The sequence below is a fragment of the Bubalus bubalis genome, chromosome 4 (assembly GCF_019923935.1).
Source record: "Bubalus bubalis isolate 160015118507 breed Murrah chromosome 4, NDDB_SH_1, whole genome shotgun sequence".
Lineage (NCBI taxonomy): Eukaryota > Metazoa > Chordata > Mammalia > Artiodactyla > Bovidae > Bubalus > Bubalus bubalis.
In genome coordinates this window covers 153,782,615-153,804,318 of record NC_059160.1, presented here as the reverse complement: position 1 = coordinate 153,804,318, position 21,704 = coordinate 153,782,615, and the positions used below count along the sequence as shown (strand labels likewise).

At 52.7% G+C, this 21,704-nt stretch overlaps 1 protein-coding gene and 1 long non-coding RNA gene across 3 annotated transcripts in view; one reads left to right on the top strand and one right to left on the bottom strand.

Moving 5' to 3' along the window:
• LOC123333447 overlaps positions 1 to 21,704 on the top strand; it is a 42,930-nt gene that overhangs the window by 5,462 nt on the left and 15,764 nt on the right. The window lies entirely within an intron of this gene.
• Positions 321 to 17,584, bottom strand: LOC123333448. The gene is made up of 5 exons (XR_006550866.1): positions 17,145 to 17,584; positions 13,875 to 14,078; positions 7,053 to 7,279; positions 1,755 to 1,956; positions 321 to 743 (listed from the first exon to the last, which is right to left on the bottom strand). It is a non-coding gene; the product is annotated as an uncharacterized LOC123333448 (long non-coding RNA).

The following is a 21,704-nucleotide window of genomic DNA, read 5'->3' as shown; positions in this document are numbered from 1 at the left end:
CCTGGCTGGCCTCAGCGTCCAGCCAGCTGTGGCCACACGCAGGCTCCCGGCGCTGACTCATGCCTGGCAGGAGCAGAGCAGAGCGGAGTCTGACCAAGGCCAGGGCAGGGTGAGCCCCCACTGTGGGGAGGGCCCTCTGGGCCTGGTCTGTGGGAGCTCTCATGAGCTCTTGAGCTTGGGGGAAGGGGCCTGAGCGAGCCCAGACCTTCTGGGGGCTTCTGACAGAGAGAAGAGCCTGCCCCCTGGGGTCAGAGTCAGGGACAGGACTGGGGACATTTCTTCTGGCTTCCTTGGCAACCGCACAGCCTCACAGAGGTCCGACCCAGGGCCAGTGCTGATCACTAGGCCTTCAAAAAGAAGGCTGGTGAGACGAAGCATGGATGTGACTCAAGCCCAGGCCCTTGCTGTTTGTCTGGGTCCATAACCCTGCCAGCCCTGGCCCTGCTTCCTCTCCACAGGCTGGCCCGGCCCCTGAGTTCTTCAGCTCCAGGCTGGAGACGTACTCAGGGCCAGATAGCCCCGAGGCTGAAGCAAGGTGCGGGTTTGCTGGCCTTCCTCCATCAGCACCCCCTGCTGCAGCTCCACGGCCTGTGCTGGCTTGCAGGACTGGGCTTCCTGGCGCTGAAATCATGGTGCTGGTTCTGGCCTTGACTGGGGAGGCAGACTCTGGGGGTAGCAGGCCAACCCTGGTCATCTCCCAGCTTCCTCCTTCTCATCCCTTAGCTGGCAGGCAATGTGAAAGGCTAGATCAACATGGGTTGGGAAGCAGGTAAATGTGAGTTCATAGCCTGACTCCTTCACATTGTAGCTAGGTGACCTAGGACAAATCACTTAACCTCCCAGAACCTCTCTCTCTTCTTCTTTAAAATTATAGGGTCTTCCTGCTGGTCCAGTGGCTAAGATTTTGCGTTTCCAATGCAGGGGGCCCGGGTTCGATCCCTGGTGGAAGAACTAGATCCCACATGCTGCAACTAAGGGTTTACGTGCTGCGTCTAAAAATTCCTGCATGCTGCAAGGAAAATCAAAGATCCCACGTGCTGCGACTATAACCTGGCACAGTCAAATTGAAAACAAACAAATAAATAAAATAAAATATACAAACTGCCCCCTACCCTATGGTATACTTGCAAATATTAAGGGAAAAATGGCTATGAGTCTTTAGCATGGAATAAAGACTCCAAAAAGGTCGCTTTCTGTCCCCACCTCTGACCTGCCCTAGAGTTAGATCATATGGGCCTGGCATTTTACCCGCCCAATCTTGCTTATCCTCTGACCTAGAGAAGTGCTGGGCCCTGTGGGCCCTTGTCTAGAATGTGAGGCCTCAGAAGCAGTCCCACACAGTAATTGGGGTTTCTGAGTCCCAGGGTGGCGTGTCCATTTAAGCAGGACAGCTTGGACCCACAGCATCCTTCTGGAGCTTCGTCTGTGGGGAGAAGTCTCCACCTTTCAGGTCATACTCTGGTTTGCCTGGGTTGGCCTCAACTTGTAGGCAAGTTGTTTGGTCTATGCGGGATTAAAAAAAAACAGCCAATACTTGGAATGAAGTCATTTCCCATGAAAAATGTGGATTTTCAACTTCCTTGTACAATTGGGAGATTTGGCCAGCCTGGGCTCACATTCCTATGTGGCAACTGTGGCTTGGAGCTGAGAAGTGGGGGGCTGCTTTGGGTAGTACATGAGTCCCCTGTGTACTGCAGTCTCCGTCACACCCTATTGCCCTGGTTCTCAAACTTGAGTGTGCGTGAGAATCTCACCTGCTTGTTAAAACACAGACTGCAAGGCTTCACCCCAGTTTCTGTTTCAGCGGGCCTGGGGTGAGCCTGAGCTTTGCTTTTCTAACCAGTTCCTGGATGATGCTGGTCCAGGGACATACTTCGAGTACTCCTGCACTGCACCATCCAGCGTCGAATCTGAGTGTCTGTTACCGTATAACAGCTCACTTGGCCTGTTGCTTTCCTGTGGGGGAGGAAAATATTTCTCTGTATTCGAACTCTAGCAAAAGTAGGAAAATAAACAAGAAAAGCAAGTATCATTTGCTCTTGTAAAATGGAGAAGTATTGATTTCACTGGGGACATGAGGGATATTCCCTTGTGTTTGCATACAGTTTACACATATGTCTAGTGCTGCCTGTCCTGAGCATGACGTGGGGGAGGAGCCAGGTAGGCAGTTTGTGCGCTGGAATTTTACACCTGTCCATTTCACTCACTTATGTTATTTACTTGGCCCTGTGGGTGTTTGAGTGTGTGACTCTGCCCACAATGGTTTATTCACTGAACGACTAATCTGAAACAGTCCTATTGCTGTGCTGTGCTAGGATATGGAGACAGAGCGAATAAAGCACATAGTCTCTACTCTTGTAGGACTCAGACCATTGGGACAGACAGATAAAATGAAATGAGCAGATATATAAAATCAGGAATAACACATCATGATGATTATTGGGGTGCTGAGATGGAGCTAATGGGATATGTGGGACCTCCTGTAGTTTGAGGTCAGGGAAGCCTCCCTGAGGTCTCCATCCTATGTAGGGGAGAAGGAGTTTGGGGAGCAAACAGGACCTTAGACCTAGTCAGCCTGAATCTCAGCCCTAAAAGATGGATTGCAGATGGCAGGTCAGGAGACCAGGGCTCTAATCCTTGCCCCAGGGTTTTCCCCTTCTTTGCTTGTCATTTTATCCCCCTTCAAAGTCCAGCCCTGGGTTCCCCAGACCCAGGGAGCACTCCTGACCCCAGGGAGCACTCCTGACTTTCGTGCGCGTGTTTTGCCCGCTCTCTCCCCCGTCTCTCTCCCGGGCTCTCTATCCTCTGACCTGCAGCTCCGCCTGCTGCCTCTCTTTAGAGACCCCGTCCCCTAGCACCTCTTGTGACATAGATGCTTCGGGAAGCGGCCCGTGTGTTCGGGAGGCTGCACCACCCTCTGGCAGATGACTTGGCCTCTCTGACCTCAGAACCCCCAGCTTGAGTGCTTCATGAGCCCCCAGTCCGGTACTCTTAGTGCCGTGACCCCACTTCCTAGTCCTTCTTCAACAACTTGGGTCAAGGGTAGAACCTTTCCCCTCTCTTGGCTTTCCTCAGAGTCCAGCTCGAGGCTAAGCGCAGAGTGGGGTTCCACACACGTCACACCTGCCAGGGCATGGGACCGGGAACTGGCACTTCCCATATTTACATCCCCTAAAATGTCTAAACAATCTTGCCCAGTGTGGCAAACCCCTGGCACATTCTATCTATACTGTGTTCACAGCAGACATCTCTAATCAATCACAATGTGCTTTCCCATTGAGTCCCCTCATAGTACCAGAATCCTTCTTAACACAGTCCTCCAGGAAGCTGATGATGCTGAGTTTGAGGTGCCTTGTGGGATGATATTTACTGGTCCCTCGGGTTTTAGGAACAGCTCTCTTATCATGTGGGTCTCATGTGGCCTCTAGAATAAGTAGAAATGTGGGGCATGGACTTAAGATGGAATTTTAAGGCACCTGAGCTGGGTACGAGTTGGGGGCTGGACTGGTCTGTTAGCTAATGAAAAGACCTATGGGAAACTGACAGGCAGTGGCAGAGATGCGGTAGGATGCCAGTCAGCCTAGAGTGCCATCTGAGTGTCCATCTGAAGAAGGGAGCAAGAGTGCCATCTGAGTGTCCATCTGAAGAAGGGAGCATGGAGGGTGAGGCAATGGGGCAGAAGTGAACACCCAGATAGAGCTGGATTCCAGGGACACAGAGAGGCTGGTGGGTCCTGCCTGGGATCTGGGAAAACCAGCACGGGGCTCCTTTGGCTCTCCTGAGAGCGAGGACAAGAGACAGCAGTCATGACCTGAAACCTCTCTTCCTGCCCACCCAGGTTGAAGTGTCATCCCCTTGAAAGGACTAGAACCCCTTCCCCTCCAAATTCAAGCAGTGGCAGCCCAGGGCACTCTGGAGGGTCCCTTTGTAAGCAAAGGAAGCTTTTATGGAAATTAAATGCGGATATCTGTGTTCCGGGAACATCAATATATTTGACAGAGCTGTGGTCATTAGGAGAACGCACAGGGTTGCTGATGTCTGTCAAATCTCCCTTTGGCATTCTGAGGAATGATCTGGATGTCCTGTAGCCTTGCTCTGACCAAATACCTGGACTGTGGGCTGGGTCTGGCTCCCAGGGCTCTGGCCCGGTGAGGCTGGAAGTCAGCAAAGGATATGGCAAGGGTCTCCCTGCTCCCACCACTCTTTGCTCATCCTTCTTCTTCTCCTGGCCCCATTCCTGGGTTCTAGTTTGTGGCAGAGTGTGGGAGCAATTTTGCAGACTATAAGCTCCATCGTCTATTAGTTCACCATCCTATGATTGGTGCCCAGCTCTTGATGAAGGGAGGACTGACTGACCAATGGCACCTCTCATCACTTCATGTGGGCAGGAGCAAGGCTGGGAGGTCCGTGGTGGGATCGGAGCCTAGCGAGTTCTCCATATATAGGGGAGTTACAACGGGCTGAAGGGAAGGCCACGTCTTCTAGCACCCTCAGCCTCTGCTGAGTTCTGGGTCTGGGATGTGAGGCGCTCTGGGCAGTTGTGGGGCTGGGGCTCTGCTCGTCGTGGAGAGCACTGGACACCCTAGTCTCTGGGCATTGCTGGCCATTCCCCTCATGCTGCAGTTACATCCACTGCCAGGTCTTTGCTTCCATTTTCCCGGCCTGGAGTTCCCTTCTCTACTTCGTTTTGCCTGTTTGAAATTCTCTCAGTTCTTAAGGCTCGATTCCAGGGCCAACAGCTCCAAGAAGCCCTGCCTGGAGGAAGCCTCTGTTCTCCACACACCCTGGCTTCTCCCCACTGCTGGCATCGTCGTAGGGTCTCATCATGGTGTCTGTGAGGAGCTGAGGCCACCACTCTTGAAGCAGCCTGAAAGGGTAGTGATGGGACCCACCCACGGCTCAGGGATGAGGCCCTGCTGGACCTTGTGAACAGCTGTAAAGCCATCTGGGGAGACACCTGGCCCTGTCACTGTGCCTGCCCCCCATTCCCACTCTGGCAAGAGAGTACATCTGGGTCTTTATTCCTCCTGAAAGAAGAGCCCTCCATGCGTGTGGGCTGCAGGCATGAACAGACCTGGCCTCTCCCTCCACACCTTTGCTTCTTAGCCTCGGGGCTCAGGAGCTGGGCTCTGGGGATTGGAAAGGCATGGCATGTGGTGTAGGGTCTGGGTCATGCACCCCAGCTGGATATGTGGTGTCTGTGCTGACTCAGCCTCTCAGTGTTTCAGTTTCCTCAATTATAAAATGAGACACCCGTTCCCATCTCATAAAGCTATTGTGAAAATTATAGCCATCACGGTGCCTGCTCTCTCCTGCCTCAGGTTCTCTCTGCCTGAAGTGTTTTTCTCTTCTTCTTTGTCTGGCTATTCCTACTCATCCTTCAGAAAGTCTGAGTGCAATGTCACCTCCTCCAGGAAGCCTTCCCTGGTCACTGTTTCTTATGTGAGTCTCTCTTTGGGGTTGGTCTTCCCCATTAAATGGTGAGCTCAGTGAGGGCAGGGGCCGTGCCTCCCTGATACTCAACCAGGGCCTGACTGCAGTGACTGTTTGATAAGTAAATAGCAGACTTAAAGTGCAAACACATAGTAGGGATTCAATCAATTGCAACTTTTCTTAGTAAGTGCAGCCCCCAGAGCTGCTCTCAAATAATTGCTCCTCATTTCAGGCTTCCAGTGGAAAGTTCTACAGGCAGAAGTCTCCCCATCCAGCCTGCACCAGTCTGCCTTTGCTGCAGAAGTGCCTGCCCACTGGGGGATTTACCATTGTCCCGACCCCTGATGCAGCGAGGGCAGGGAGGGGCGGGTGAGGTGTACCTGTGGCCTGAGGCCTCAGTGTTGGTCTGTCCGAAAGAAAGCCCTGTGTGCCAGGGCCTCCCAAGATCCATCCCAGGTACAGAGAGCATCTGCATACAATCTGGTTGGTTTCCTCAGCCTGATACCTGGGCCTTGACGGCCTCTAAGCCCACAGCTAAGAGGGGGTGCACTGCCCACCGTGGTGGCTGTGTTCAGTCTGGGATTCTGGGATCGTTACCCACACCTGCCTAAACTGTATCCGGTCCTTGAATCCACTTCTGATCACAAGCCTGGCACTCATATCTCTTTATCAAGCCACCTGGGTCCTGGATAATCTATTTCGTTCCTCTGGGTCTCAGTTTCTTCATCTGTCAAATGGGAATGAGAACCTTGTAAGGAGGGTGGTGTTTTGAGGAGCCAACGGAATAACTAATGGAAGCCCTCACAGTACTTTGTGGTTTGTGATAAATTTATCATGTGTGTTTTCCTGACCACGTAGAGACCTTTCTCTGGGATCTCTAGGGTCTTAATGGGCATTGGGGAGATGAGATACCCACATGTGAAAGTTCAGGATGCCATGGGGTGGGTACATCTCTGGGGGTGCTAGTCACGTGGATACAATGTATATGCCCCTGGCAGTAGAGCAAGGTGGCTGTCCTGTGGTCTGGGACAGACAGGCTGCCGACAGCGAACTCTGCCTGATGTCTAGAGGAGAAGGTATCTGAGGCAGCTGGTCTGCCTTGCAGAGCCACAGCTCACGGCTTACTTAAATTTCTCACGTTAGTCACAGGTGGCCACAGGGGCCCTGAGCACTGAGGACAGTGGCCTTGGAGACCCTTTGCCCTGAGCCCTACTCTGCCCGGGCCATGGCCTGGATGGACACATTTGTGGTGGGGACACACCAGCCTGTACATTCACTTGTGTCACGTGTGCACACACGCATGCACACACACAGAGGCACACAACACAGGCACACAGTGCTCTAGACTGACCCCCTCACTTGCACGGACCCAAGCAAGTGTCTCGTGTCTTTCTACACAGGATGCATGGAAAAATGATTGCCTAGCAACTTCCAGGAAGATTGTTCTGTCCATTTCCCTCTTGTCTCTTCCCAGAACTACTCTATCAACTGGGAAACTGAGGCCAGAGAGGGTAAGCAGTGTGCCCAGGGTCCCACAGCAGGGCGGGGACAGCACCAGTCAGTCTCGGCAGGTCTGGCTCCAGGAGGCCCGCCCTTACCTGTGAGTGAGACGCCCTTACCTGCGAGGGAGGTGCCAGTCAGCTCTCTTCCTCAGTATTCTGCTTGACAGACAGGGAAAGGGACTTGGCCTTGACCTCTTTCAAAGGACTCCCACATCCAGACCGTGCAGAGGGGAGACTCAGAGCCTTTGAGTTGGAGCCCTGGGCTGTGGGTTGGTTTTGCTCTGCAGTGCTGGGAAATTCCAGGTCTGCAGTTGCTGCGAGAGCAAGGCTCATTCACACTGTAACTTAAACATAAAGCAGGGAACTTCATACACACGGTGTTGAGCGGAGGCAAAGGGAAGGGGCAGCCTCTCCCAGTGACCACCCACTTGGGAGCACCTTGTCCCACTGTATGCGGGCCGTGTGGCCGAGGCCAGCAGCCCTAGCTGGGCAGCCCTGCATGGCTCTTCCCCACCCCTGTCCTGCTGACACAGGCTCCCTCCTGGCCTCTCACCTCCCCAGCCCTCTCTGCCCTGCCCTCCCCTCTGGCAGGCTGCGGTAACAAGATGCCCTTTGTGTGTGCTGGGCGGGGGAGGGGGCTCCCTTCAGCTTCTTGCTGCTGAGTCACAGCTCCCTGCCGGGCTCTGGGGACAGAGAGTCACAGGTGACTTGCCAGGAGGCAGGGAGCCCAAGACCTTGGAGGTGACCTCAGGCAACCTTACCTTGCACTGATGGAGAAACCGAGGCCTGGTGGGGTGGGGTGGCCTCATGCTTTCCTGGGGGCAGGCATTAAGATGAACCCCCACCCCTGTGGTCTAATGGGTACCCAGAATTGTCATGTGGTCATCATAGTGTCCTACTTGTCTTTAAAATGGTTTGGTGTGTCTGTGTCTATGTGTATGTGCCTACACGCTCATGTCTGTGAGATCAGGTTCATGAGTATTGGATGGTGTAATTTTGTGTGTCCTTGTGTTTGCGTTTCAAGGGTCCCTGTGCCTTCTGCCTGAGACACCATGGCCTGGCTTTCACAGCACTGTCTGTTTGATTTACCCCTTCAGGCTCACCTGGGCTTGTCCTGACCCCACTGCCGGAGGACCCCTCTGCCTGCCTGGAGAACCTCTGCCCGGGGATGTGGATAGGGTTGGGTGCCTGTGACAGGCAGCTCATTATCTGGCAAGTCATCTCCCCTGAACCTAAGATAGGGGATCCCTCTGCCCCTCTCTTCTGCATGCTGTAGGAACACGGGCTCCAGAGCCAGACTGCCTGCATTTGAATCCTGACTTTGCCATTTCCTAGCTGTGTGATTTCAGCAAGTTATGGCTCCTCTCTGAGCCTCTATTTGCTCATCTGTAAAATGGGATCATAATAGCCTTGCCTCATAGAGGTCTTAACAGGGTCAAATTTGTATTTGAAAAGCTTTTAGTGTGCAGTGCATAGCATTCACTCAAGTTCAGTTCAGTTTATTATTACTATTGGAATTATTCATTGTGACCCTCAGAGATCCTACTGGAGATGCAAAGGCCTTACGGGGACTCTTCAGCCTCTGGGCAGCATTTGATACCCAGTCCTTTGGCCGTAGACAGATAGGCAGCGAGGGCTGGGCGGAGTTGCCTGTTCTGCACGTGCCTCCTCTGAGTTATGCCACCCTCAACAGTAGGGCCCAGGTCTGCACAGTGGACTTCCTTGGTAGCTTAGTCGGTAAAGAATCTGCTTGCAATACAGGGGACTGGGGTTCAATCCCTGGGTCAGGAAGATCCCCTGGAGAAGGAAATGGCAACCCACTCCAATATTCTTGCCTGGAAAAATCCCGTGGACAGAGGAGCCTGGCAGGCTACAGTCCATGGGGTTGCAAGAGTTGGACACAACTGAGCAACTGAACCACCCACTTACAGTGTGGGGGCCAACACTGCTTCAGTGCTGATGGCCTTCGGGGCCTCTGAGCAGTGCCAGGCCTCAGAAGGCAGGGCAGGGCGAGGCAGCCATGTGGCTGGACCTGGCCCTCCTCCCTTGACGATGGGCCTCCAGTGGCCTTGGCAGGCGGAGGGCTTCCTGCTGCTGCTGCCGCTGTGACTTCCCGCCTGGTGCCCAGGACCGCCATCTGGGCCTGAGAGCTGGGCCAGGGCCCCGCGGCCATCTGCTTGCTTGGAGCTGGCTGTTTCCGAAAGGCAGCGGGTCACCTGTGAGAGCTGGGGCTGCTGGAGGAGGCTTGGAGGTGGTTCTTATGACCCCAGGCTGCTCTGGGGAGTCCTGGTTCTTACTGCTTCCCGCCCTACTTCTCCCCGTGCACACCAACAGGGCCCAGGAGTCAGAACTCCCCACATGTCCTACTGGCCACTGCGAGGACTGGCCTGTGGTCTCAGGGGAGTTCCCGCCCTCCCCGGCTCCAAGTCTTCCATCCGTAAAGCGGGAAGGCTGGTTTCCAGTGTCCCAGACTTCTGTCTAGTTAGAGCTGCCTCTAGGCTCAGGTTTGACTGGGGGATATGCTCAGGGGTGGAGAGGGTTTCTCAGGGATAAACTTTTTTCTAGCTTAGAACCTGAGGCTGGCTTCCTGATCAACCTTAGAATTATACAAAGTCCCACCTGATCAGTGAAGATTGGGTCCAAGCTAGGGTTCTTGCTCAGTCCCAGCCCATTTCCAGTGCCTTGCAGGTGGACAAGACCCCAAGAGACATCTTTCCAGAGATTTGAAGATTGGCTAAGACTGAGGAGGCCAATTCTCACTCACTCACTAACTCATTCATTCATCCTCCTATCTATCCATTCATTCACTCATCCATCTGTCCACCCATTCATCCATCCACTCACTCATTCATCCATCCACTCACTCATCTATCCACTCATTCCCTCACTCATTCATCCATGCATTCACTCATTCATCTACCCACTGATTCATTTATTCATTCATGCTTCCATCCTTCCACCCACCCCTTCATCCCTCTTCTTGCTCATTAATCCATTCATTCATTCAGCAGTTTACTAAGCATCAGTGCCATGCTCAACATGGTGTCAGGCTGTGAGGATGTGATTGTGGACCCAGTGGTCAGAGTAGGAGATGTGCCTGGGCTTATTAGTTACCACACAGTGTGACAAATACGAAAATGGGATGACCTAGCAGAGAACTCACTCCAGTCCAGGGACCAGAAAGAGCTTCTGAGATGCCATGACTGAAGGGAAAGTTGAAATGAGCCAAGAGTATTTAATCTCCATAATAACTTTATGAGACAGTCAGTTACTATCCCCACTTCATGGGTGGGAAAAGTGATGCTAAATGAATAAATACACAGGCAACTTTCTTGCTGTCACGCCCCCAAGTAAATGGCAAAGCCAGGCAAGGAGCCCTTGTCTATCTGACTCCATGGAGTCACCTCTATGTTCTCCAGGCTCCATGCTGTTCCTGCCAGCTGTGTGCTACTGACTTTCTCTGGTGAGCAGGTCCTGAGCAGGAGGGGAGGGGACAGCAGAGGGCAGCTGTCCCACATGTCCTTTCCTTTGATTCGCTGTACAGGGTCAGGGGGTGGCCTATACGTCCGGCTCTTAGAAGAGTTTTGGATGGAACCAGGCAGCCTCTTTATGGGAACAGCAGTCATACCTTGGCCACCTGCTGGCCTGAGGTGACACAGCCAGCTGGGAGTTCCAGTCCTGGTTTCCTATGGACAACCCTCCCCACTGGCTCAGCCATGGGGCATTGCTGGCCTAGCCCCTTTGGTTTCTTTTTCTGGGATACATTCACTGATGGCATTGGGCAAGAGCACTGCAGACCCTGCCTCACAGGTTCAGTTCAGTTCAGTTCAGTCACTCAGTCATGTCGGACTATTTGTGACCCCATGGACTGCAGCACGCCAGGCTTCCCTGTCTGTCACCAACTCCCGGAGTTTGCTCAGACTCGTCCATTGAGTCCATGGTGCCATCCAACCATCTCATCCTCTGCCGTCCCCTTCTCCTCCTGCCTTCAGACTTTCCCAGCATCAAGTTCTTTTCCAATGAATCAGCCCTTTGCATCAAGTGGCCAAAGTATTGGAGTTTCAGCTTCAGCATCAGTCCTTCCAATGAACACCCAGGACTGATTTCCTTTAGGATTGACTGGTTGGATCTCCTTGCAGTCCAAGGGATCTCAAGAGTCTTCTCTAACACCACATTTCAAAAGCATCAATTCTTCGGCACTCAGCTTTCTTTATGGGCTAACTCTCACATCCATACATGATTACTAGAAAAACCATAGCTTTGACTATATGGACCTTTGTTGGCAAAGTAATGTCTCTGCTTTTTAATATGCTATCTAGGTTTGTCATAGCTTTTCTTCCAAGGAGCAAGCTTCTTTTAATTTCATGGTTGCAGTTACCATCTGCAGTGATTTTGGAGCCCAAGAAAATAAAGTCTGTCACTGCTTCCATTGTTTCCCCATCTCTTTGCCATGAAGTGATGAGACTGGATATCATGTTCTTTGTTTTTTGAGTGTTGAATTTTAAGCCAGCTTTTTCACTCTTTTCTTTCACCTTCATCAAGAGGCTCTTCATCTAGTTCCTCTTCACTTTCTGCCATAAGGGTGGTGTCATCTGTGTATCTGAGGTTATTGATATTTTTCTAGGAAATCTTGATCCCAGCTTGTGCTTCATCCAGTCTGGCATTTTGCATGATGTACTCTGCATATAAGTTAAATAAGCAAGGTGACAATATACAGCCTTGATGTACTGTAAGGTGGTCTGGACTCACAGGTGGTCCTGATCAAACCTGCCTGCTCTGAGTGTGCTCAGCACTTGGGGGGGGCTTCCTTTTCTAGATCTCTCCTCCAGAACTGTTGAATGACGAATGAATGAATGAGCTAGGGAATGAATGAATGGATGGATGGGTGGATGGACAGATGAATGGATGGATTAGTGAATGAGATCTTTGAGGGGAGCTGGCCTTAAATCCCACACCTCTCCTGGAGTTGGGGAGGGCATTTACTAACCCCAGGTGGCTGGGCAGACCCTCATTGGGTACCCCATCCAGAAGGATCGTAGTTACACCCGTTCTTGATTTCTCCCCTGGCCAGTCTCCGGGATTGCCCCACAGTGCTGTGAGTCTCTCTTGATTCCTTGCTTTCCTCTCCTTGCTGACAACCAACTCTATCAACTCCACCTGGACGTCAAACATCCTCATGTCTCCCCACCCCCACTGTCACCAAACTCATCTTCTGTCTGCCAGATGACTGAACTGGCCTCCGAATTGGTCTTTGAGAGCCTGTTTCTGCAGCCCTATGCTCCTTTCTCCACATAGCTGTCAGAAGGAGAGCATGGTGCTGCCCGGTGGGACCTGGATCCTGGCGTGAATGATGATGGCTGCTGTGGCCTGGTCCTGTACTCCTCCCCCTGCCCTTCCAGCCTGACTGTGCCTTGGCCCCATCTCTCCTTTCGCATCCCTGGTCCCACCTCTTGGCCTCTGTGTGGTATCCCTGCTGTCTGGAATTCCCTTCCCTTGGGTGTTGGTGTGGCCTCTCCTTTTCACCTGGGTCAAGCACGCTGCTCAAAGAGAACTTCCCTGATGGGAGGCCTGGCATTGCCCGCCCCCCCAACCCATTACCCTACTTTGCTTCTCCCGGGCTCTTGTTTTGTGGTCCTCCCATACCCCAACTAGAATGTAAGCTCCAAGACAAAGGGAACTTCCTTTCTCATCCATCCAGAGTCCAGAGCCTGTGCCAGAGCTGAGAGCATGCTCAAGGAATAGTTGTTGAATGAGTAAATTTCATGGTGCTATAGACACCCAGTGGGAAGGGATCTTGGTCATTTCTTGGCTGGATCTTGAAAAGTCCTCTTCAGCCTCAGGAGACTGGGAGCTCGTTGGCCCTAAGGCAGCACTTTTCATCTCCTGATTGCTTGGACGGTTAGCCTCTGTGCTTCTCCAGACCTCAAATCTGCTTTCAGTGGTTCCACTGGGCCCGGCTCAGTCACTGAACCTGACCCCTTCTCTGCAGGAACTTCTCTCCACTATTTAAGGGCATGGCATGCTAAGGACAGAATGGGGACACAGTGTCACAGGTCATGGGTTTGTGTTCCCTTTCTTCTGCTTCTCCAAGGTCACTTGGCAGTCACTGAGGTCTCTGACCCTTGACCTCCCCTCCAGAAACGCTGGGCACCAGTCCCCTCAAGGCTGCACTTGAATCAGAGGAAATGCTTCAGCATGCTCAGCCTGGTTCCTGGCGTAGGGACAGTGCTTAGTAAGTGTTTCTTGAGTTTGGAAAAGTCTCCGTGGTTCTTCATCGTTCCAGGGTATCTACCCCCACCCACCTGCTTCCTCTGCCCTGGGGGACATCCTACATATAAAAAAATATATATATATATAGGGATCCACAGGCTAGCCCTACTCAGGTGGGCTCTGGCCACAGGAGGGAGGTGGGGCATGGGTGGTGTGCCAAGCCCTCCCGCCATGATTTATAGTGTTTTGCCTTTTGGAAAACATTGCAGTACAAGGTTGTCCAAGGTCACTGCCTCTGTTCTGCAATCACTCTATGAAAAGGGAGAAGAGAAAGTGGGCAACGTTTCCAATTTTTTAAGGAGTTGGCTCCGAGCCAGTCACTAGGCATCAGAGAAAGGCAGCTGGCTGCACTCGGCCACATCCGGAAAGTATCTGGAAGGGGAGGAAGGAAGCAGATGTTTCTTAAGGAACTACTGTGTGCCAAGGCCCCTGCTAGGCAAGCCGTAATAAGGAACAGTCACTCTGTGCTTGGGATAGGCCAGACATTCTTATAAGCTTTTTATGTGGATTAACTCATTTAATGGATTTAATCCTCACTCCATCTCTATGAATAGGCATTATTGTTCCCATTTTAAAGATGGGTTAGTTGAGGCAATGAAAAGTAAAATAATACACTGAGGATCCTGCAGCCACCATGGTGGGGTTCTTTCATCCCAGTCTCACAAATACCTGGAAATGAGGATCCTGATTGCTGCTGGTTTTATAAATGAGAGTTCCGAGGCTTGGGGAGGTAGGCGGTTTGTCCAAGATCACACAGCAAGAGATGTGGCTGAGCTGGCGTTTGAACTCTGGGCTGGGTATCTGCAAGCAGAGTGCTGTTTTGTGCTGTGCAACTTGGCTGCTGTCTTCGTCTTCTTTCCCTTCCTCTGTCCCCTGAAATGAATGGGCCAGGGAGGGTGTGGGCTGGATGAGCGGCTGCTGACAGTCTTTGAGGACCAGGAGAGGGGATGGGCGCTAAGCCAGCCCCCAAGCTGCTGTGGGCCCCTCTGGTTTCCCTGCCAGTGGTGCCTTGGGCTTTATGTGAACATCCGTGTTTCCAACACAGACCTAGAGGAAGAAGCTGAAATCCTCCAGTAAACCTTCCGCTCCCTGTTAAGCTGCCTTCTTTGTTATCAGAGGGGTGTCAGGAAAGACTCAGATAAAGAGCCCATGTCTGGGCCCCACCATCCCGGAACAGACCCCCACGCACCACAGGATGAAGTCAGATGGGAGAACTTCCTGGGTTCGAGCCAGGGCCTACTTGGGGCCAAGGCATGAGTTGGCCCAGTGTGCTGGCCTGCATCCAGCCTGCAAAGCGCTCCCTGCCTGCTTCAGGGACAGTCCTTCTCAGCTCTCCCTGCCACCATCAGCACCTCCTCCTAGGAAAGGATGGGATGCCTCCCAGAACCCCGGGAGCCCCTGGAAGTCAGGATCCTTGTCTTTGAGACTATCTCCAAGCATGTGCTATAGCTGAGCCGATGTAGGAAGAATGCAACTTTGAGGGTTTGGAGAATGGGCTCTGGTCTCAGCCTTAATAATGACTATTTCAGGAGACAGGGCAATATCCAAGGCCTTACTTTTCTCTTCCATACAATGGGTATAATAATGTGGTTCCTCAGCCAACAGGTGACAATGAGATGGGACGATGGCTACGGAAGCACTTTGAATGTGATCAGGTCTTGGTAGCTGCCCACAATTACTATCTTGTCCTGTGGTCCCATTGCTTTCAAAGTTCAAGTCATGCTGGAACCACCTATGGATCCTAAACACACCGATACCTGATTCTTCCTCCATGCATTCTGGTTTCACTGGGAGTCCTCGCTGAGTCCTGGGAGATGCTAGAGCTTTCAGGGGTTTGTAACAAGTGGCCACGTGAGGGAACTGCTGTGTGGCCCTTCTGTTCTGTGGTTTCACTGACTAGTCAGATGACAGGGGAGCTCGGAGTCAATCTCAGGCCCAGATTTCTCTCTGTTCTTTCTCTGTTCCTGTCCTAACGTGGCTTGCTGAGAATCCTACACACCTGCTTTTGATGGAACGTGCCTCTGGCAAATGTCTGGGGAGCACAGTGCCCCGTGATTTTTGCTGACCTCCTTTTATGGGGAATCTCTGTGTTGGGGAGTGGGGAGGAGAGGAGCCTCTATGAGGCTCCCTCATAGAGGGACATAGAGGTCTGCCCTCTATGTTCCCTGGGGGCTTTCACCTTAAAGGTCCAGGGCAAGAAAGGGAAGGTGACGGAGCATCTTTGAGCACCTACCACCCGCTCCGTGCTTTCTCATGGATTAGCTTAACCAACAGAGGAACGACCTTGCCATCCCCACTCTCAGAGGAGGAAGCCAAGGCTCTGATAGGTCCCATACTTGCCTGAGGTCTCATGCAGCACAAACTGCAAAATTCAGTTGAATCCTGACCACCCCCTCAGCCCACGCTGCAACAGGGAAGGGACAGGCGCCGGTGGAGGCGGGTATCATTCAGTAGAGTCAGGCAGGCTTGGGGCTGGGGGTCAGGATTTTGGAGGCATAATGGATCCCCCTGGCAGGGTCCCCTCTGCTCTCTTTCTAGCCCTTCCTCTTCTTCCCCGCCTTTCTGGTTTCCCAGAGCACACAGCTCTGGATGTCTACAGAAAAGGAGGATCATGAACAGCTGTTTCCTGTCTTAGAGTTCAGCGCTGGGGATCCATGCATCTCCAGTTATCATCCTGCGGTGCTGACTTAACTTTCTTTGCTTTGAGAGTAATCAGATGGGAGCCAGTGCTCTGTAAGGGAGGGGGCGACATCATCAAGATCAACCTCAGGCTCAGTGGCTGGATCTGAGGAGGACCAGGAGGTCAGGGCCGTGTTAGGACCTGGGAGCACCACATGATAAAGCGGCCACAGGGCAGGCTCCCATCACTGTGGATGTCTTCAAAGCCAAGCAACAGTGAGCCCACTTGAGGGGGGTAGTCAGGGATGGTATTCCAGGTCCTGCTTATCCAAATTCCCTCTTTGAGTTGGAGATGGAGTCTCTATCTCCCCCAGCCTCACTTTTCCCCATCTGTAGAATGGGACGTGCTGAAAATCACCACTCAGGCAAGTGCAGGGCCTTGGATCGAGAGCACATAGGAACATCCAGCCAGCCCTACCTCCTTTCCTGCACCTACCAAATCTTATGAGCTCCTTTGGGGAGTCAGGTCTGAGCAGATATTTGTACCCAGAGATTGATGAAAATTACACCTGCTTCCTGGGCTCTCAGCCTTAGTGGGAAAGCCAGTGTTGGGGGTGAAGGAAGCCATCGTTAGTCCAGTCTGGGCCACTGGGGCAGGTTTCATAGATGAGGCGCCCTTTGAACTGATTTGAGAGGGAGCTGAGAGTTTGCCAGAGGTGTGGGGAAAAAAAGGGCTTCTTAAGTATAGAGAACAGCCAAGACCAGTGTGGGGTGGATAGTTAGGGGCCTCTTGGCGTTCTCCTTTTTGTAGCTGATATTTGGCAGTAGCCACAGATGAAGCTATCGGTGGGGGTCTCTGAGGCAAGATTCCAGTTTAGAGAGCAGAATCTGCTTGATGCTGGTGTGCAGGGAGGGGCACTGGTGTGGCAGGGCGGGCTGAGGCAAGGACGGGCTACTGGGGAGGGGATGTGCTAGTCTGGCCGCCTGCTTCAGCCTGCCTTCTATCTGTTTTATGCGCTGTGTCAAGAGGCCTGTCCTGCCCAGATGTGGAAGGACAAGAGCTCGGAAGCAGCAGCCTGGCCCTCTCATTCCCTGTTCAGCCCCAGTGGAAGGACGGATGCTGTCATTTGCATTTCAAAACCTGTATCTCCCCACATCTTCCCTTAATTAGAGCCAATTACACCTCTGCCCCAAACCGCAGGTTGCCTGCCTGTCATTGGGACTTTTATCCTGTTTGGGGTGGGGAGAAACTTCTCCCTTAAATGTCACATTTAGCATATGCAAATGAAGATAATTGTCCTTAATGGAAGATGAACTCACCTGCTTGCTGAGCGCTCCAGACAAAAGCAGACATTGATGAAATGGGCACCAGGCTGGGTCCGGGGTCTGCTCTTCCATTTCCTGCCTCACCCTGGGGCTCAGCTGGCCTTGCCCACCTCCTCCACCCATCTGGAAGATGACAGTTCCAGAGTCTCTGCCCGTTAGAAGGAACCCCATTTTGAGCTTATTCTTCCATCTGACAAGTGTGGACACTGGGGCCTGGAGGTGGGAGGGACTTGCTCAAGGTCATAGGCTGAGTCAAACCTCTTGGGGGAAATCAGAGTGGAAGTCTGCAGCAGCCCAGGTTTGGGGAAATAAGGACTCTAGAGATCTGATGATTCTCCAAGAAGGCAGACTGGAATGAAGAGGCAGCCCTGGGATCTAACACTTGTTTCAGACAGTATGTAGTTAATGGTTAGGTCTTTAGGAGGGACGATTTCCAGTCTGGGAGTTGTGCTGATCTGGAAAGGGCTGGAGAGGAGAGGGGCTCTGGAGAACATGTCATCCATTTCTCAGTGGGGCCCAGTGCTGCACCCATCTCCACCATGTCTGCCTCAGACCAAGAACGGAGTTGGGATGCGCTCAGAGGGCATGAGCCCTCTGTCACTGCCGTGTGCCAATAATGTGAGCGTGTTCTCCAAGTGTATATTCCCTTAAGAGTTGGGGTTCCCTCTGGGGATGAGCCTTGATTGATTGCCCCTTGTTCCCTGAACTGACCACAAGATGAGGAAATTAAGTAGCTCCAGACTTGGGTTGGGAAGATCCCCTGGAGAAGGGCATGGCAACCCACTCCAGTATTTTCGCCTGGAGAATCCCCATGGACAGAGGAGCCTGGCGGGCTACAGTCCATGGGGTCTCAAAGAGTTGAACACAACTTAGCAGCTAAGCACAGCACAGCACAGACTTGGGTGGGGCCTTCCCTTGTGGCTCAGATAGTAAAGAATCTGCCTGCAATGCTGGAGGTCTGGGTTCGATCCCTGGGTTGGGACGATCCCCTGGAGAAAGGAATGGCAACCCACTCCAGTATTCTTGTTGGAGAATTCCACGGACAGAGGAGCCTGATGGGCTACAGTCCACGGAGTCACAAAGAGTCAGACATGGCTGAGCGACTGACACTTTCACTCCACTTTCAGACTTGGGTAGAATGTGGAGATCTGGCCTCTTGTGCCTCAAGAATCAAAGCTCTGGCCTTGTCTAATTTCATGGTCAGGGTTTGGGATGGTGTCTCCTATCTGGACTTAGGGTCTTGCCCCGACCCCTAGGGAACTGTGTTGTTGTTGAGTTTGAAAATCTGGATTCTAGCTCCAATGTGTCCACTTAAGCTGCATGACCTTGAATATTGTCCTGTCCTCTCTGGGCCTTAGTGCCCTCCCCTGTGGGGGGATGTGGTGTACCTGGCTCTTTGGAGTACCGAGGAGGGAGCACCAGTGGGCTCAGAATGATGGCTAGTACACAGGATGTACTCAGTAGAGATTTGCTTGAATCATCACTTGTTCTTTCCCCTTCCCCTTGCCTGTAGAGGGGCCTGAATCCTGCTATGACCCCCCTGGGTGCCCCATGCTCTGCCCACTGGCCCTGCCTGGCTGCCCAGGCTGTTTCCCTCCTGTTGCCTATTGCTGGGTCTCCCAGATGGTCAACTCAGCCCAGCCACCTCTCTGCTGGCTGACCCAGGAATGCTAGTGACCTTAGAGGAAAGGCACAGGGAATCTCCAGGCTCTCTTTTCACTGGGTGCCGTGACAGGTCTCAGAGAGGAACAGGGATTTGCCCAGGGTCACATGATGAGGTCAGGGGTCAGCCAGCACATCTCCAGCTTTGATGGTCTATGAGCTTCTATCACAGTGAGGTGCATCCCTGTGGGCTGTGAGGGGCTCAAGTGTTCCAAGAGGAGTCCACAGCCCTCAACAGCAAAAGGCAAAGTAAGGATGAGGGGAGACTGGGCTTGGTCTGAGCAGGGTGACTGGAAGCCCAGCTCCTGGCAGATGTGTGTCTTTATTCCTGCCTGTGCTCCAGGCTCTCTTCTCTCTACAATGGCTTTCTCCAAGGCCCTGATCCCTGGGGCTGCGTAGGTCACCTCCCACTGCCAAGCCTGCCCAGTGACTCAGATCAGGCCAACGACCACAGCTGAGTTGCTCTTCTGTGGGTCTAGGGATGGAGGGCGTGGGCCTCCGTACGTGCCCTCCCCACAGCACGATGACTAATTCTAGGCCGTGCACACAGGTAGTGCCGGAGCTCTTGCCTCATTTTGCACAACCTGAGACCTAAGGTCGCACGACCAGCCGATTGCCAAGCAAAGAACCAAGATTCCAACCCTCTGGCCTCAGAGGGTTTCTCTGATGCCTCACTGGATGGAAGAAGGAAGGCCTGATGGCAGAGGACAGACACACCCACCTTTCTCTCCTGATGTCTGGGCCACGAGCAGGACCGGCAGTTCTCAGAGATTCCCAGGGCACTGGAAGGCAAGCCACTAGCTGATGGACTCAATGCTGGGTTGGAGCAGGAGCCCTGGCCTCCCCTGGGAACTTGTGGGGAGCTCCCTCCCAGCTCCGGTCTCCTCGGCCTGTCTTCGAGGCTGCCCGGAAGCTGTCCCTGTGATTAACGAGCATATCCCCTCCCGTGGGTCCCATGCTGGGGGATGGATGGGATGTGGCTTTGGCTGGTGTGGGTACTGCTGGGGTTTGGGGAGCCTTGGAGTGTGGGCTGCAGCTGTTTACTTGGCAGGGCCTTACTCACAGATGTGAGGCTGTGGGGGTGAGTGGGGACGTGAGGGGTGGGGTCAAACCCAGAGAGAAGCTGGTGCCATTGCCCCTCCTCAGAACGAGCCCATTCTTGGGCCCCTGCACTCCTGGAGAGGACTCACCCCCGCTGCTAGGAGTTCAGGACCATTGCTCTCAGAACCCACCCCTGATGGTGGCCCAGCTGTCTCCAGCTGTCTCCAGATGTTGGTCCAGTTTCTTCTGCCCCCATACCTCCTAGATGCTGACCCCATGGCTCCTCTTATTCTGGCCAGTGTGGTTTTGGTTTGGGGATTGAAGCAACATTGGACTCAGGCCCCAGCTCCAATTATCCTGGGCAGTGGAACTTGGAGCTGGGAGAGGCCAGGCTTGGAAGAGTTCTTAGCTAATGGAAAGATGGAAGCGTGGGCTACTCCCTGCTTAGCTCATCTCAGGGGACAGGGCAGGCCCTGCATCTTCCTAGAGCACAGCCATAGGTTTCCAGGATGTGAGCTCAGCACCAAGGGTGGGGGTCCTTTCCCACCCCATCTGGGACACTCTTCTGTTCCTTGCCCAGAGGGCCTGCCAGGTCTTTTTCAACCTGTAACAAAAAGTTGTTGTAAGGGAGGCGAGCAGGGAAGCTTCCTGAGTCACTGGCTACTGCTGTTGTTCAGACGCTCAGTCGAGTCTGACTCTTTGGGACCCCATGGACTGCAGCACGCCAGGTTTCCCTGTCCCTCACCATCTCCCGGAGCTTGCTCAAATGCGTGTCCATTGAGTCAGTGATGCCATCCAAATGGAGAGTGGAGAGGGCACTCAGTATACTTTGTCAGTGCTGAATAGTTTTGTGCTCATTGGTATAATTCACCTGCTCCTTCTTCTTCCATCCTTCCAAGCTCCACTCATCTCTCCATTAAAGTATCCATTTGCCAGTCAAATCATCCATTCACCCATCTGTTACGTTATTTCCACACGTTTCTCCATCTGAGCATCCATCTATTCTTCCATCCATATACTCTGGTTGAATGCTTGTGCTAGGCCAGGCCCTGTGCAGGTTGCTAGGATACAGAGATAAACAGTTCACCCTCTCTGCTCTGAGAGTATCCCCAGTCTAGTGACCAGTTATAAACATCCACATCTTCTCAGCCATGTCAAGTTGTAGTGAAGGTGAAAATTGTTTCATGAATCCAGAGGATTAACTGACTCCAACTCAAATGACACCTCCTCTAGGAGGTGATCACACCATGTGACCACACCATATAAATGGGAATTTGACAGGCAGAGAAGAGGGCGAAGGGCATTTCTGGCAGATGGACCAGGCTTTACCAAGGCCAGAGCTCTTCAAATACACAGCATGTTCAAGGGGACGCAGCAGTGTGACTGCAGGTGGCTGAGCAGGGAGGCAGGCTAGAGAAGAGGGAGCCGTGCTCAGGGCCAGAGGGTGGACAGCCTTGGATGTTAGGTTAAGGCTCTTGAATTTCCCTGTGGTCCTTGAGGCACCAGGGAGTAGCGGGAGGCAGAGATGTGGCCTGGTCAGATGTATACATTAAGATCATCCCAGCTGCATTAAGTATTTCTGAGGCATGTGTACCTGGGTTTGGATCCTTCTGTTAAGACGTTGGGCAAACGAATTGCTCTGTTTCTGCTCCAAAATGGAGGGGATGCTCTCTACCTCACTGATTTGTGTGGTATAAATGAGATTTTACCTGAGAAGTGCCTGGCATAGTTCCTGATACATAGTAGATGCCCCCTGAAAAGTGAAAAAGTGAAAGTGAAAGTCACTCAGTTGTGTCCAGCTCTTTGTGACCCCCATGGACTATACAGTCCATGGAATTCTCCAGGCCAGAA